General features: G+C 51.4%; 1 long non-coding RNA gene across 2 annotated transcripts in view; it reads right to left on the reverse strand.

Moving 5' to 3' along the window:
* Nucleotides 1-1,241: 1,241 nt before the first annotated feature.
* Nucleotides 1,242-16,217, reverse strand: part of LOC132343885 (uncharacterized) — a 123,366-nt gene continuing 108,390 nt past the window's right edge. For both annotated transcript variants that reach the window (XR_009492895.1, XR_009492896.1), the window contains one exon: nt 1,242-2,438. This is a non-coding gene — a long non-coding RNA (uncharacterized lncRNA). The remainder of the gene's footprint in view (nt 2,439-16,217) is intronic.

Genomic DNA, 16,217 nt, shown 5'->3' on the forward strand with positions numbered 1-16,217 from the left:
GCAGCGTGCGAGGGTCCCGGTCCCTGCCCGTGCTCACCGGCGCCTCTTACCGCCCGCCAACACAAGGATATCGCCCTAGTAGGTGGCCCTAGCTTACTGATGCCGAGCATGTTTTCTGTGCTTGTTGGCTATTTCTGTATCTTCCCCGGAGAAAAAATTTCCTGTAGGTGTTAAGAAAACTATTAGCAAAATTTAATAAAATATTGATCAACTATTCTAATAGGAAGAAAAGCAGTTGGACTTTGTTTTCTGTTAGAATCACCTGGAGAGTTGAAAAAAAAAAATCCCTGATATGCAGGTTGTAGCCAACACAGATTACATCAAGGTCATTTTTTAAAAGCTCGGCGGATGGTTTCAACATGCAGTTGGTCTTAAGGACCAGGGTTCTTGAGCGGAGCATCTCAGACTTTACCGTGTCTGTGAATCCCCTGTGGATCTGGTTTAAATACAGATTCTGGTCCAGAGAGTCTGGGGTGGGGCCTGAGGCTCTGTATTTGTAACAGACTCCTAGGTGCTGCTGCTGCCGCCCAGATGGGGACAGCATCGTGAGCAGCAAAACCCTGCCAGAGATGCTGATGTTAGAGCCCTTGCACCACAGTTTAAACGTCAAGATGGACTGCTGTGTCAGGCCAGCAGCACCAGCATTGGCCATCTGCTAGAAATGCAGACTCCCAGGCCCCACCCCAGGCCACTGCCAAGGAATCTGTACTTTGCATGATCCTGGGTTGGTTGCCAAGCACGTGGCCCTGGGATAAGCCCTGGTCCAGGGCAGCTCCTGCCTTGGCCCCGCGCTCTCTCCCGCTTGTGGAGTAGGGGACAGGCGGTGGGTGTCACCACTGTACAGCAGCATTGAGCAAGTCCTTCTCCAGAGCTCTGACCTTCCTCGGATCAAATGCTCTGATTATGAGGGTGATTGTGCGGTTCCGGCCAAGCTGGCCGCACCTCTGATCATCTCAGAGTGCCCTGGTGCCCTGGAGATGGCACTGCAGGATGGGAATTGAACAGAACCAAGCTGAGAAAAACCCGCAGCGGCTCCTCCCCGACTTTTTGCCGATCGGCCTGTCTGTTACTGCCAGGACTGACCTGGGGCTCTCCCAGGGGGTCCTCCCCTGCCCTCTGGCTTCCAGGATAAATGGGGGGTGTGAGCCAGGCCAGCACCCCTCCCCAAGTGATCCTCTAACAGGACAGCTTGGAGAGACACTGGTGGGAGGGTCACGTATATTGGCTGGAACCGGAGAGCGTTCATTCAATTACTGGACCAGCCTTTATTGATTGATTGCTGTGTGACAGGCAGCTGGCTAAGTGCTGGGGACACAGCTCCAGGGCGAGGAAAACAGTTGGTGATAAAGCATCACCCAAACGCATGGAAACCATGAACAAGCACTACCGAGGAGAGCCACCCTGTGCTCGGGATGGACGGAAGGTGGAGTTCTGACCTTGCCTGGGTGGAGGGACCTCCGGGGTAACCAGGAGTAGAACGCCCTGAGAAGGGGGATGGGCAAGCAGCAAGCAAAGAGGCTGTGAAACAGAAGGCAGAGCTCTGCCTGTGTGCAAACCACAGACTCCTTAGACTTTCCCCTTCTCCCTGGTGACAGTCTTGGCCAATCCAAGCTGGAGTTACGGGCCACTGTGTCACTCAGAAAGTGCCGTGAGCTCTTCTGTTGGGATGACCCCAAACTCCCGGGCAGCACCTGCCTTTGAGACAACAGCACGCACTCCCCAAGGGTGTGTCTCAAGCAAGACGGGGCCCCGGGTCATCCCCAGAAGCAGCAGCTGGGCTCTCGTCTGCAAAGAGCCCCTGGTCTTCCTGCAAAGACTGGAAGCCAAGGAGAAGAAAAAGAAACTGAGCATCGTGGTTTACAGAACAGCCAACGAGGACCCGAAGGGTGGGGGGCTGTAACGAGGGCCCGGAGGGTGGGGGGCTGCTGGGGGTGGTTCAGAGGAAAGAGGGTGCTGAGAATGGGGTGGCCTCGTGGGGTGGGCAAGGTGGGGACACAGCGCAGACAAGAGGACTTGGGGGGGTGCGACTGACCCTGGAGGGGGGCTGGCGTGCTTTGTCTCAAGGGCACACGCCTGGACAGGTGCAGCTCGGATGGGAACCCAGGTATGACTGACGGCAGGGACCCCGTGCCACCCAGAACCCAACTGCTCAGTGGTAAGCACGTCACATTTGCCAAGATGGCGGGCTTGAAGGTGGTTGCTCCAAAGGGCTCTCGTAGACGGGAAGGGGCTTGGTGTTGGAAAACGTGGTAGGGCTCCCACTACACCCTTTCTTCCAGGACTCTGGTCTTCCTGCTCATGGAAGGTGTCCTCCAGGGGCTGCTCAAACATACCCGCTGATGGGGCTCCCCACCCCAAAGGGCCTCCAGTTCTTTTTTCCAGAGACGTTTGCTTGCTTAAGTCCTTGATCCTGAGCCAGCATCTATTTCTCAGTTTTTCTAAAAAAAAAAAAAAAAAATGATGAACAGGGTGGAGCTGAGAGGAGACGCGTGAGATCTCAAGACCTTCTTCCTGCTTGTCGTCGACCCATTCGTCACAACTCTGCATCTGGTCCATGAGCCTTCTCTTGAGTCTGTGTCTCTCAAACCCCCTCAGCCCATGGTGTCGAAACCCACCCAGAGAGGCAGCCAGAGCACCTCTGTCAAATGTTCGGCTGAAACCCAGAGACATAACATCTTCAGTCTTATCCTCCCAGGAAGGAGAATGCCCTTGCTCCAGTATGAATGGTCTCTGTGGATCCAAGCACTTTCCCAGGGACCAGCTATCCCTGCCTTCTTCTCCCAGAGCCTACGAGAATGTAGAAAATTTTTAAAAATTGTATTTATTTGGTTTTGGCTGCGCTGGGCCTTCTGGCTTTTTCTCTAGTTGTGGAGACTGGGGACTACTTTCCGTCACGGTGTGTGGGCTTCTCATCGCGGCGACTTCTCTTATCACGCAGCTCGGGCTCAAGGGCACACAGACTCAGTAGTTCCTCCGTGGCACGTGGGATCCTCCGGTGTCAGGGACTGAACCCACTGCATTGGCAGGTGGATTCTTTACCACCGAGCCACCAGAGAAGCCCAGAGTGTAGAATCTTTGCCCAGCCAGCCACCCAGCTGTGCAGCTTCCAGAACGTGCGTGTGCTTGCCTTTTTGTTTTTTCGCCAAGCTGGCCATCTGTACGCCTCTCCTCTCCGGGCGCCTCCCCAGTCCTCGGGGCTCTCTGAGGGTGCGGACTGCGCCTCCCACGGCCACTGCCTTGTTCCCCAGAGCCCAGCAAAGAGGAGGTGCTGGGTCACGGCGCTGTCTGCGCCAGACTGACTGGCTGCTGCCGAGTCTCGTTCCCCAGTTCTGTCCTGTCTGTGAGCGTCCTGATCTCCCAGATCCCCACCTGTCTGCTGCTGTTGAGATACATACACACCTATATATATAAAACAATTCTGTGAATGAATTAATGGTCTTTAAAAATATTTATTTATTTACTTGGCTGCGTTGAGTCTTAGTGTGGCCCTCGGCTCTTTTGTTGAGGGGCGTGGACTCTCTAGCTGTGGCTCGTGGGCTTAGTTGCTCCTTGGCATATGGGACCTTAGTTCCCCGACCAGGGACTGAACCCGAGTCCCCTGAACTGCAAGGTGGATTCTTAACCGTTGGACCACCAGGGACGTCCCTGTTACTACTGAAAAAAAAAACAAAACAAAAGCATATTCTCTCTCATAACCAGACGACACATGCCAAGCAACACATAGGGTCCTAAAAACAACCAAACAAAAATAATTCATAATTCAGTACTCAGAGGTGATGATGGCCAACAGTTTCTTCTTGACTCTGTCTGTGATCAGATTTCCAACTGCTGGTAGACTATTTCCATCAGGAAACATCTCAAGTCCTTCCTGACCCCAATCAACCTCGGCTTCTTCCCCACTCACACTGCTCCTGAGTTCCCCAGGTGGGTACAGAGCAGCCCCACGCACCACATCACCCGGGAGAGAAAGCCTGTATTATCTCCCTTTCGACCCTCCACATCCCATTATTCACTGAGACTTGCCCAGTCTAGCTCCCTGGAATGCGGTTTTGCATCATCACCCTAGTTTCCCTGGTCTCCAGAGCAGTGCCTTATCGCTGCTCATCTGAATGACTGCAACATTCTTATGGGTCTCCTAACTTTTAATCTCTCCCACCGGAGCAATCTGATCTCTACATGGCCGCTGAGACAAGACCCAGATTATCTTTCTGCTCAAAACCCTTCAGTGACACCCCATTTTCCACAGAAAGCTTCAGGATGACATTCAGAGCTCCACATCCTTTGGTACAGATCTCTATCTTCATCCCCATCTTCTACTCAAATGTCACCTCCTCCAGGAAGCCTCCTCTGATCTGGAGGCTCAAAAGGAAAACAGCCCCCTTTGGCTGCTCCCCCACGGTGCTCTGGTTGGGCGCAGTTAGCAGGTCTTAGCAGTCATCATGTGGCTTATCTGTGTATATCTTGCTTTCCTTCTAGATCTTCATTTATCTCCGTGTGACCTGAGAGAATCACAGTGCTTTTCAGGTTGGCTTCAACACAGGATTCTTCTGGGCACAGAAACTCTTAATTTTTTAAAGGAAAAATTAACTTAAAATTTATCTACTTAGAGACTTCCCTGGTGGTTCAGCAGCTAAGACTCTGCACTCCCAATGCAGGGGCCCAGGTCCCACCCCTGGTCAGGGAACTAGATCCCACATGCCCCAGCTGAGGCCTGGCACAGCCAAATAAATAAATGAAAATATTTTAAAAATGTATATACTTAAAAATTTAAAATATATGTTTCCCAGCTGTCCATTTTCTCTGATCTCACTTGAGGTACTGCCAATCCCTTTCCCGTTGGATGCAGTTTGGTGGAGGGAGGGTGGGGTGGGGAGTACAACCAGGAGTCTGCCATCCTCAAGCCCAAGGGTGTCTAGACCCTCAGGAGACCCAACCAGATGCGTCTTCCCCTGTAAACGGAATCTGGGGCAAAAGAAGAAAGAGGCCAGAAACGAGTGGAGTTCTCCCCCACCCTCCCCTGCTCCTCCTGAGGGACCTTCCATCTTAGGGTCAGGCCCCCACCCCTTGTGGGTTAGGTCACACTCAGATATTTCTGCAGATTTCGAAATGGAGCTCCCAGGACTCTGAAGGGCTCTGCCAGCCTCCTGTTTCCTGTCCGACAGCACGTGAAGCCGTTTCAGATTTCGCCGCGGTACTTGCAGTTCTGCTGGAGACCCGCTTCATCACTTGTTAAACATCCTGGACCTCTGAGCTGGCAAGGCTCACCCGCTGGCGATCTGGGCACAAGCAACTACCTACGGTTTACGGTTCAGCCGGGTGGAGAGATCTTTCGTGGTGGGGAAATGTGGGCACATGCACCCATTAATTCTTATTTTATTTGAGACACTGAAAGGGTAAATTTCTCTCTGGAACTACTCAAGAGTAAGCAAGCAAATCTCCAAAGTGGGACTTTTTGAAGGCAGATTTATAGACACGTGTGTTCTCTCTCGTCGTCCCAACCTATAGCTTTGCTTCCAGGAAAGGGTGTGTTTTGTTTTCAGAGACCGGTGACTGTTTGTTAACCCGCTGCTCCCTCGAGAAGGAGAATCATCAAGCCATGGTGCTGCAGTCATCCATAACTTTGTGTATGTTTCTTGCTTCTTAACTCTTGAGCTGCCTTGGTCCCTGCTCATTTCCAAGTCTGGTTCTTCAGATTCCTAGTGGTCCAGCGAGTGCTGGATCAGTTACAGATGAGTTTGCAGGCAGCAGCAAAAAGTGAAAGTGTTAGTCGCTCAGTTGTGTCCGACTCTTTGTGACGCCACGGACTGTAGCCCTCGAGGCTCCTTTGTCATGGGATTTCTCAGGCAAGAATACCGTAGTGGGTTGCCATTTCCTCTCCAGGGCATCTTCCTGACCCAGGGATCCAACCCGGGTCTCCTGCTTTGGCAGATTCTTTACTGTCTGAGCCGCCAGTGGCCTAAATGTTGGCAATAGACAGCCCATGTTTGGTCTGTGGCTCCACAGTCACCAATGTGCCAGACTCTTCCTCTGCTCCAGCCTTCCTCAGCATGTGGCCTCCATCCCCAAGGTCACATGCGGCCACAACTGCTGCTGCGGCACAAGCCATCACAATGACATTCCACAGAGCAGAGACAAGGAAGGGAGGAAGGTTGAAAGGACATTGCCAGCATGGCCAACCTCTTAAAATCTTTCCCAGAATTCCAACCCAGCTAGTTTCCGTTTCTATCTTATTTTCCATAACATGACCGTCCCCAGTTTTAAGGGAAGCTAAGAAGTGTAGTTTACTGGGACACATTCCTACCCTGCAAACCAGGCTTCTGCTAGGAAGGAAGAGGTGGAGAGCGGCTGTTGGGTGGGCAAGTCTTGCTCTCTGTCTAGTTTCCAACACCCTCCTTTCGTCTACATTAGTTTGAGTTACTTTCTGTGGCTTTCAACCAAAGAAGGCCCACACTATGTTTTTCTGATAAAAACAATGCATTCAGATTTATTGTGGGAAAAAGGGAAAACACAGGAAAAAGTGGAAGATCAAAGTCATTTGTGATCCCAGTGTGTGTGTGTCAGTCGCTCAGTCGTGCCCGACTCTTTGTGACCCCGTGGACTGGAGCCCGCCAGGCTGCTCTGTCCATGGGATTCTCCAGGCAAGCATACTGGAATGGGTTGCCATGCCCTCCTCCAGGGCATCTTCCCGACACAGGGATTGAATCCCACTACTCAAGAGATAAATACCATTAATAATTGCTGTTGTCCAGTCGCTAAGTTGCGTCCAACTCTTGGCAACCCCATGAACTGCAGCATACTGGACTCCCCTGTCCTCCACTATCTCCCAGAGTTTGCTCAAATTCATGTCCATTGACTCAGTGATGCTCTCTAACCATCTCATCTAAACATCTCTGCCACCCTCTTCTTTTGCCTTCAGTCTTTCCCAGCATCAGGGTCTTTTCCCATGAGTTGGCTCTTCTCATTAGGTGGTCAAAGTATGGGTGTTTCAGCTTCAACATCAGTCCTTCCAATGAACATTCAGGGTTGATTTCCTATAGAATTGACTGGTTTGATCTCCTTGCAGTCCAAGGGACTCTCAAGAGTTTTCTCCAACACCACAGTTCGAAATCATCAATTCTTTGGCGCTCAGCCTTCTTTACGGTCCAGCACTCACATCCGTATAAGAAAGAAGAAAGAAAGAAAGAAAGCGCTAAGTCGTGTCCGACTCTTGTGACCCCATGGACTGTAGCCTGCCAGGTTCCTCTGTCCATGGGATTCTCCAGGCAAGAATACGGAAGTGGGTTGCCATTTCCTTCTCCAAGGGAACTTCCCAACCCAGGAATTGAACCCAGGTCTCCTGCATTGTGGGCAGATGCTTTATGGACTGAGCTACATACATGACTACTGGGAAAACCGTAGCTTTGACTATATGGATCTTTACTGGCAAAGTGATGTTTCTGCTTTTGAATATGCTATTTTTGTCATAACTTCTCTTCCAAGGAGCAAGTGTCTTTCAATTTCATGGCTTCGGTCACTATAAATTCACCCTTGTAAAGTGCACGGTTTGGTAGTTTTTATTACATTTGCAAAGTTGTTTGGTTTGGCAACCAAAAGTTGCCTCTGTTTGGTTCCAGAGCATTTTTCATCACCTCCAGAACAAACTCCAGACCCGTTCAAGGAGTCACTCTGCATTCTGCCCCTTCCCCCACACTCTATAAGCGGTTTTATGCGTCTATGGAGTTGCCTGTTCTGGGTATTTCATTTCACATAAATGGAACTGTACGCTGCGTGACCTTTCGTGTCTGGCTTCTCCCACTTGGCATCACGCCTGCAGCTTTTACCCACAACACAGCATATGTCAGGATTTCATTTCCTCCCTTGGCTGGATCATGTCTTATCATGTACATACACCGCCTTTAGTCCATACGCTGTTAGGAGTGGAACTATGTGCTCCAGAAAAAGAAACCAAGTCCTAGCCTCTACTTCCTAGAAATGTGACCTTATTTGGAAATAGCTGCTTGCTGCTAAGTCGCTTCAGTCGTGTCCGACTCTGTGCGTCCCCATAGACGGCAGCCCACCAGGCTCCCCCGTCCCTGGGATTCTCCAGGCAAGAACACTGGAGTGGGTTGCCATTTCCTTCTCCAATGCACGAAAGTGAAAAGTGAAAGTGAAGTCGCTCAGTCGCTTCCAACTCCCCATGGACTGCAGCGCACCAGGATCCTCCGTCCATGGGATTCTCCAGGCAAGTGTATTGGAGTGGGGTGCCATCATCGCTGCCAAATAATTAGTTAAAACAAGGTCATCCTGGAGTGAGCCTTTAATCCACGATGACCCATGTCCTTATACATGGAAAGAAGGTGGCCATGTGACGACACAGGCAGAGAGTGGTGGGAGGCAGCTACAAGCCAAGAGATGCCAAGGGCTGCCAGCAAAACCAGAAGCCCCAAGAGGCAGGCAACGGTTCCCCCACAGGTTTCAGCCCTGCCGACACCTGGATTTCAGACTTCTGGCCTCCAGGGCTGCGAGACGGCGCGTTCCTATCGTTTTAAGTCATTTGCTTTGCCGTAATTTGTTTCAGTAACCCTAAGAAATCAAAACACCCATTCCTCATGCAATGGTTATTTGGATGGTTTCCACGGTACGGCTGTCATGAATCATGCTGCTACGGACGTTCGCAGGCAGCTTTTCGTGTGGACACGTGTTTTCAATTCTCTGGGCTTTACACCTTGGAGTGGAATTGCTGAGTCATACGGTAACTTCAGTTTAACTTTCTGTGTGCGCGGCAAAAGGCACACAACATAAAAAAAATCTCTCATTCGAATCATTTTAAAGCGCGCACTTGGGTGGCGTGAAGTAATTCACAATACTGCGCAACCGTCGCCGCCATGGGGTTCCAGAACTCGGTCAACGCCTGCCAGGCCTGAAACCCCGCCCCACGATGTACTCACTTCGCCTCCCCCCTCCCCTGGGCCGCCCAGCCTCTGGAAAGCAGGCATCTCCTTTCTGTCCCCATGGATCTGCTACTGTGGGTATTTCACGGACGTGCGATCGTGCCATGCGTGTCCTTTGGGACCTGGCTTCTCTCATTTAGCATTACGTTTTCAAGTTCAACCACATTCTAGCATGTATCAGCACTCGATTCCTTTTATGGAGGAGAAACATCGACTGTGTGACAAACAAGCTCATCTAGAGAAGGACTCCGGCTTCCAAGGGGGAGAGTGGGAGGGGGAGGGAGGGGCTGGGAGGCTGGGCTGAGCAGATGCAAACTCGAGTACACAGGAGGGACGAGCAGCGAGGACCTACTGTGGAGCACCAGGAGCTCAAGTCAGCACCCTGCAACAAACCGTAATGGAAATGAATATGTGTCTATAACTGAGTCACCTTGCTGTACAGCAGAAATGAACATGGCATTATAAATCAACTACACGTCAATCAAATAAAACAACCTACTGTACGGGCATGTCACATTTGGTTTGCCCACTCACCAACTGAGGGACACGGGTTGCTCCCACCCTTTGGCTGTGGCCAATAAGGCTGCAATGGAGATTACTACACACGATTCCATTTGATTCCTGTTTCCAGTTCTTTGGGGTGTATACTCAGGAGTGGAACTGCTGGGTTGTGTGGTCATTCTATATAAAGGCGTCTGCAGCCTTAGAAGAGGGGTTCCCAGGTGGCACGGTGGTAAAAGAATCTGCCTGCCAATGCAGGAGATGTGGGTTCAATCCCTGGGTCAGGCAGATCCCCTGGAGGAGGAAATGGCAACCCACTCCAGTATTCTTTCCTGGAGAATCCCATGGACAGAGGAGCCTGGAGGGCTACAGTCCATAAGTCCATGGCGCTGCAAAGAATTGGGCACTTCTGAGCACGCACGCAACCTTAGAAGACGGTTCTCACCAGAATTCAGCTACGCTGGCACCCCAATCTGGGACCTCCAGCCTCTGCTGCTGCTGCTAAGTCGCTTCAGTCGTGTCCGACTCTGTGCGACCCCATAGACGGCAGCCCACCAGGCTCCGCCATCCCTGGGATTCTCCAGGCAAGAACACTGGAGTGGGTTGCCATTTCCTTCTCCAACCTCTAGAACCTGGAAAAATAAATTCGTGATGTTTACAAGGCACCCCGTCCACGGTGCTTTGTTAAAGCGGCATGAATGGAGTAAGACAGCTTTGCCTGCCTTTGAACTTGATCTGAATGGGCTCTGGCCACACACAGGCGCTAACTTTGCTCAGTGTGGTGGGTGTGAGGGCCACACCTGTTGCAGGAGGGGGCTTTGTTCACTCTCACTGCTGTATCGCACACGCCACGTGCTGCTTCCCCATCCACCGTTGGCAGACATTTGTTTCCAGCTTTCGCCTGTTACGAGCAGAGCCGCAGTGACGCGCTTGGACGTGTTTCTGGGGGGCCCACGCCCTTCCTCTGCTTGGGAATGAGGGAGCTGGCTGGGGCACAGGAGCCATGTGTGACTAGCTCCTGCGGATGCTCCCAAACGGATCTCCCAAGCAGCTTGGGAGAGAGTTTACTTTTGCGCAATCTGGTATCGCACTGAGACCTTTCTTGGTGTGTCTTGGATGGTCAGTGCCGTGAAGCACCGTTCCATATGCCTGTGTGCGCGTGATCCGTCGCTAAGTCCGACTCTGTGTGACTGTAGCCCGCCAGGCTCCTCTGTCCATGGGATTCTCCAGGCAAGAGTACTGGAGTGGGTGGCCATTTCCTTCTTCAGGGGAATCTTCCCAACCCAGGGACTGAACCCACGTCTCCTGTTTCTCCTGCACTGGCAGGCGGGTTGTTGCCTGCTGAGCCCCCGGGAAGCCCCCCGTATGCCTGCTGCCCGGTGAATATTTGCGCGACGCTCGCTGTAAGGCTGAGAGGCTGGTGTCCTCGGGTCCGTGACCCAGACGGGGACGTCTGAACGGGAGGCCAGCGCCTGTCTGGGGGAGAGTGGCCAGGAAGCGCCAGATCCCGGGTCTGTTCAGATGACACACGGAGCTCTCGGCCCCCGGCCTGTAGAGGAGCCTTGGTTCTGGGTGAGGACACCTTTCTCTTCCCCCTCAGACTGGAGGAAGAGCGCCCGGACTCAGATGGGCGGCTGACAGAATCACGATGGGCGACGCAGGGGTTAAGAGGGCGCTTCGAGGCTGGCTTGGCCTGCGGTGGCGCGCCCGCTGATGTGAGCGGCCGCTGGTATTTTTGTGGGAAAGCGCAGCTGAGTTCCACGCCAGGGACTCGTCTCTGCTCCCAATGAAAACAGTACAACTTGAGCAAGGGCAGATCCTGGAAGTGATGACAAACTTGTTGCAAGAGACTCACTCTGTTTGCAGAAACCAGACCCACAGGCGAGTGTAGGGGAGGCAGGAGGTCTGTGTGCTGGGGCTCAGGTTTCCACTTCTCCCAGCAGTTGGAATCCATTCTCCCCTCCGTTTTAGTTCTGGGTCCCCAGAAACAAATTCTGAGATCAGAGTGTGTGTGCAGGGTGTTCCCGTGGGTCATCGTCCAGGGCAAGTCTGTAAGGGAGACCCAGAAGCCAACGCGGGGCAGGACTTCTGGGCTGCATTTGGCAATTTGGTTTTTAAAATGGCAACCCACTCCAGCACTCTTGCCTAGAAAACCCCATGGACGGAGGAGCCTGGTAGGCTATAGTCCATGAAGTCGCAAAGAGTCAGACACGACTGAGTGACTTCACTCACTTTTGGTTTTTAAAAAACAGTTACTATAAAGATATTGGCATATTCTTTTCTCTTTTTTTGACCAGATGGCATGTGAGATCTTAGTTTCCTGATCAGGGAGTGAACCTGCGTCCCTTGGATTGGAAGTACAGTGTCTTAACCACTGAACCATTGGGGAAGTCCCAGCATTGGCACTTTGAAAGCATCACTGGCCTCTTGTTTTCCAGAGGAAACCCAAACGCTGCAAGCAACCAATATCAGTTCAGATCGGTTCAGTCACTCAGTCGAGTCCGATTTTTTGCGACCCCATGGACTGCAGCACACTAGGCTTCCCTGTCCATCACCAACTCCCAGAGCTTACTCAAACTCATGTCCATCAAGTGGGTGATGCCATCCAAGCATCTTATCTTCTGTTGTCCCCTTCTCCTCCTGCCCTCAATCTTTTCCAGCATCAAGGTCTTTTCCAATGAGTTGACTCTTCGTATCAAGTGGCCAAAATATTGGAGCTTAAACTTCAGTATCAGTCATTCCAATGAATATTCAGGGTTGATTTCCTTTAGGTTGGACTGGTTGGATCTCCTTGCAGTCCAAGGGACTCTCAAGAGTCTTCTCCGACACCACAGTTCAAAAGCATCAATTCTTTGGTGCTCAGCTCTCTTTATGGTCCAAATCTCACATCCCTACATGACTACTGGAAAAACCACAGCTTTGACTAGACGGACCTTTGTTGGCAAGTAATGTCTCTGCTTTTTAATATGCTATCTACGTTGGTCATAACTTTTCTTCCAAGGAGCAAGCGTCTTTTAATTTCATGGCTGCAGTCACCACCTGCAGTGATTTTGGAGCCCAGAAAATAAAGTCTGTCACTTTTTCCATTGTTTTCTCATCTAATTGCCATGATCTTAGTTTTCTGAATGTTGAGTTTTAAGCCAACTTTTTCACTCTCCTCTTTCATTTTCATCAAGAGGCTCTAAATTTAGTTCTTCGCTTTCTATACCCTTGAACAATTCATCACCGCCTTGGGGCCTGATGAAGGTGATTTGTGATTCCAGCGGGACGGGCAGCCTCGCATCCCCCCTCTGAACTGGAGATGCCCGGGGAAAGCGGGGAGGTCAGCGTCTGGACCCCAGGTCCCTGAGCTCCCCCACATTCCCATGGTTCTTCCCAGCAAGGGATGCTTGGCTCTGGAACGCCTGCCCTGGGGCCATTCAGCCTGTGCGTGCAGACGGCAGGGGGTCTTCATCCTCCAGGTGAGCCCTCAGCCAAGCGCTGATGGGTGTGGGGCTCTGAAAGCCCAGCTCCCTTGCCTGTCGGGACAAACCTCGAGGTGTAACCTGCATTCCAGGGGCCTGGGACTCCACCTCAAAGTCCTGCCCTCGCTTGGCGGCTCTGTCTCCCTCGTGGATCTCCCGGGAGCCACATAAATGACCAGCACACAAACCCTCATCTCAGGGAAGCAAGGATTCCTGGTTCCCAAACCCTGTCCTATGCACCAACCCGTCGTTGACACGACCCGTCCAAGGATGCTGGCTTCCCCCAGTAATAGTGCGACGCCCATGACCCGGGCAGCCCTGGAGTGAACGTCGCACCTGGAGGCGCTGATGCCGGAACTCGGAGCTTTCCTCTGCCTCTCCTCCTCCAAAGCCCTTCCCTGCCCAATGCACACCTGGGGGTCTCTGCTGTGACACTCGTGTGTTGGTCTCGTGTGTACAGAAAGCGTACAGTGCACGAGTCGATTTCCCAGAGACCCCATCCACATCAGCTCTCTAATGCAGGAAGCGAAGAGGAGCTAAAAAGCCTCCTGATGAGGGTGAAAGAGGGGAGTGAAAAAGCTGGCTTAAAATTCAACATTCATAAAAATGAAGTTCATGGCATCCAGTCCCATCACTTCATGGCAAATAAAGGGGAAACAAAGGAAACACTGACAGACTTTATTTTCTTGGGCTGCAAAATCACTGCAGATGGTGACTGAAGGCATGAAATTAAAAAAAAAAAAGATGCTTGCTCCTTGGAAAAAAAGCTATGGCAAACCTAGACAGTTTACTTAAAAAACAGACATCACTTTGCCGACAAAGGTCTGTATAGTCAAAGCTGTGGTTTTTCCAGTATTCGTGTATGGATGTGAGAGTTGGACCATAAAGAAGGCTGAGCGTTGAAGAATTGATGCTTTTGAACTGTGGTGCTGGAGAAGACTCTTGAGAGTCCTTTGGACTGCAAGGAGATCCATCCAGTCCATCCTAAAGGAAATCAGTTCTGAATATTCAATAGAGGGACTGGTGATGAAGTTGAAGCTCCAATACTTTGGCCACCTGATGCAAAGAGCCAACTCATTGGAAAAGACCCTGATGCTGAGAAAGATTGAAGGCAGAAGGAGAAGGGGATGACAGAGGACAGAGGATGAGATGGTTGGATGATATCACCGACTCAGTGGACGTGAGTTTGACAAAGTCTGGGAGATAGTGAAGGGCAGGGAAGCCTGGTATGCTGCAGTCCATGGGGTTGCAAAGAGTCAGACACGACTTAGCAGTCAAACAACCACCACCACATCATCACCTGCAGGTCAAGCTCCAGAACCTCACCAGCACCCCAGGACAGTCCCCGAGTGCCCCTTAGGTCACCACCAGGCACCTAAGCCATCCTGGCTCCTGACACCACAGCTGATCTCTGCCTGCTGTTCGCCTTTGGTATGAATGAAATCCCCCAGGACACTCTTCTGTGGCTGCCTTCATGTACCTAACGTTACTTTGAGCAGATTTTTCTGTATCCTGGTTCGTTTGCATTGCTGTCTGGTATCCACCCTGCAGATACACACTTTATTCATTTTTTCCATTTCTAATAGGCATTGGACCTCTTTCTGGTCTTGGCTCTCGGAAAGGGCATGCCCATGAATGTTCTAAACGTTTCCAGGCACACGTATGTTCGTGTGTGGTTGGGCACACGCCTAGTGGAATTGCTGGGTCATGGGTATTTGTATGTCCAGTTTGGGTAGGTGCTGCTAAAAACTTTCCAATGTGGGGGTGTATCAATTCACACTCCTCCTGTCCTTCACCGTCACCCCCCACTGCCCCCGCCAGGGTAGTGCAATTTCTGTTTTTTCCACAACCTCACTAATGCTTGGTATTTGGAACTTCCACTTTGCAACCCAACCAGAATGGATGGGGTCTTCCATTGCAGTTTCCTCCCCGCTCAGGGCCGCTGCTGGTCCTTACACCTGCTCTGGGTGAATCTGAAGGAGGACACACCCCAGCCGGAAGACACGTCACATCCATCTGTTGAGACCGTGTGATGGGCTGACTTTGTCAGACTGTGAAATCGTACTGCCCTCTGCTGGACAACCGCTGAAATTTGCAGAACAAGTCTTAGCTGCCCTGGGACAGAAGAGGCCGCCTCTCAGGTGGGTGCCCTTGGGCAGTTCACGCTCAGGACAATCGTCCTGGTGACCCTGGCCACTCTCCACTTCCGTTCACACACACTGGAGGCGGTGGTGAGGACTGGCTGGAGGAGGCTCCATGAAGTCTCTCAAGGTGATGGCTCAGGAGCTGAATCTGGTCTGCAGTTATATTTTCTCTGACTTACAGTGTCCAAAAAAAAAAAAAAAACCAAACTGAGCCAATATTTTAAAATTTGGGAGAATTTATGCAAAAATATGAAAAATCAGAGCAACTAGAAAAATTGGGCCATCACCCTCAAATTACGACAAAGAGGCTACACAGGTCTCCGGCCTTAGCCTTGGTTTCCACCGTGCCCTGCTGTTCCCAGCGCCAAGCCTCTGTCAGTGGCAGCAACAAGACCAAAACAGCGAACCAGCGGTGTCAGGCCCCACCGCCTCCAAGCGTTGTCCCTTATTTATGGCAACTGCCTGGCTGCTCGGGGGATGTAAGTTTGTGATCACTCATTTTGACATTGATAAGGAAATAAAAAAAACCATCCCAAGGGACATCCCTGGTGGTCCAGTGGTTAAGACTGTGCCTCCAATGCAGGGAGGTGGGGGGCACAGGTTCCATCTCTGGTTGGGAAACTAAGATCCTGCATGTTCTGTGGTGAGGTCAAAAAATTAAAAAACAAAAACTATCCCAAGCTGATCATTATAACGTGAGATAAAATGACCCCCATCTTCTGTTTGCTGGAGTGAAAAAAAGTCCCGCCTGACAAGGTTTCAGTGGAACTGGGGGGTCATAAGACCGGAGTTTATTGGCAGCTCTGCCCGAAGAGGCTGACGCTTTATGACCTGGTGGCCAAGAAATGAAGCATCAGGAGGCGGGGGCAGAATAAGCAGGTGAGGGGTGAGCAGACAGCACCTAGAACTTTCTCAGCAAAGCTCTGGCGTCCCAGGAATCGGGGCTGGGGGCAGCAGCCTAGCAAGTTAGGGGGCCGAGACTGAAAATTCCACATCTTTATGTTACACAGTTGAACCAACTAGTTTATCTATTCACATATTATCAGTATATAGCTGCTCCTGCTGCTGAGTCACTTCAGTCGTGTCTGACTCTGTGCGACCCCATAGACGGCAGCCCACCAGGCCCTGCTGTCCCTGGGATTCTCCAGGCAAGAACACTGGAGTGAGTTGCCATTTCC

Source organism: Bos taurus, chromosome 25, assembly GCF_002263795.3.
Source record: "Bos taurus isolate L1 Dominette 01449 registration number 42190680 breed Hereford chromosome 25, ARS-UCD2.0, whole genome shotgun sequence".
NCBI classification, from domain to species: domain Eukaryota; kingdom Metazoa; phylum Chordata; class Mammalia; order Artiodactyla; family Bovidae; genus Bos; species Bos taurus.